The sequence below is a fragment of the Cebus imitator genome, unplaced genomic scaffold (genome assembly GCF_001604975.1).
Source record: "Cebus imitator isolate Cc_AM_T3 unplaced genomic scaffold, Cebus_imitator-1.0 Scaffold21, whole genome shotgun sequence".
NCBI lineage: Eukaryota > Metazoa > Chordata > Mammalia > Primates > Cebidae > Cebus > Cebus imitator.
Window position 1 is genome coordinate 8240286 of NW_016107336.1, and position 1649 is coordinate 8241934.

Below are 1649 nucleotides of genomic sequence, written 5' to 3' on the forward strand. Positions count from 1 at the left end.
GATATGCTCTGAATTTTAGATAGGTCTAGATGACATTAAAAATCACAATGGTACAATTTGATGTGAAACTCTAGTCTACCTACCACAAACTAGTTTTCTGAATTGGTCCTTATTCTTAGACCCAAGATCCAGCAAGATCCTCTCTTAAAAACAGCATCCGTGATTGGTTTCATTATCTCCCAATTAAGTAGTGGTGACATCACCACTAATTAGCATCCAAACTCGGATTCAAATCCTAAATGTATTGAGTCAGTAGGACAGAGCAGAAGCTATGTTGGGCCATACTGACCAATTTCTGAGAACCACATTAGCCACATTCATGCAGCTAAAACCCATCTATGACACACAAATGGCAGATGAGAAAAAAATAAAAAGAATGAGGTCATTAAACTTTAGCACTAGAAACATGATTCCACTGTTTCAAATAGGAAACCTACCCTGGGAGACCTCCACCAAAGTGCGGAAGGACCTGATATATGGGCTTATCTTAACACTAGAGTCTTGGGTCAATACTCTCCGAGGAGGATAAGAAAGGTGTAGTCTGTGAACCACCTGGACAGAAAGGTCGTATCCCAAGTGCCCTGCCTATCTGTGACAGCCAACAGACAATTCTGATTATGAAGTTAGCACTTAAGAATGGTTTGATTCTTCCTTATGCCACCAACAGTATTAGTCTGGGCAGGATTCCCTAGCTATTTACTTTCTTAAGATGTTCCCTGCCAAAAACAAACTAGAGCAATGCCTATGTAAAAACAAGGACTCTAAAGATCCTGCTACACGATATTCACAATTAAAAGGGCTCAAGATTCAGGACCACCTAAAGACAACTGACAACAAGTAAGCGTCAGAGCCAGAGGTCAACCTCGGCTAAATGATGAAGCAGCACAGGGCTCCATTTCTGTCTGATAAGGAGAGAGAAAAGAGGCATCTCGAATAGATGAAAAACCAAAGGCTGGGGTCCCAGAAAAACAGGCGGGCTTCAACGAAGACACTAAGAAAGACCTACAGAGCTGTATTAACCTTAGTTAAAAAAAAAAAATATATATATATGTGTGTGTGTGTGTGTGTGTGTGTCAAGGGGAACTGAACCACTTTCTAAATCATAGTATGAACTCATCTCTCCAGATACTTGGTAAGTGGTCAAAGCTTGTTTTCATTTCTTTTTGAGATGTGAGTTTTGCTCTTGCTGCCCAGGCTGGAGTGCAATGGTGCAATCCCAGCTCACCACAACCTCTGCCTCCTGGGTTCAAGCAATTCTCCTGCCTCAGCCTCCCGAGTAGCTGGGATTACAGGCATGCACCACCACAGCTGGCTAATTTTGTATTTTCAGTAGAAATGGGGTTTCTCCATATTGGTCAGGCTGGTCTCAAACTCCCGACCTTAGGTGATCCACCAGCCTCGACCTCCCAAGTGCTACGATTACACACACAAGCCACTGAGCCCAGCCATTTTTATAATTACTTTCACTTTCTTGTGAAAAAAGTCTTTCTTATCTTTGGTCCTTAAGTGTGGTATCAGTTTTTTTTGTTTTTTGTTTTTTGAGACAGAGTCTTGCTCTGTCGGCCAGGCTGGAGTGTAGTGGCACGATCTCGGCTCACTGCAACCTACATCTCCTGCGCTCAAGCAATTCTCCTGCCTCAGCCTCCTAA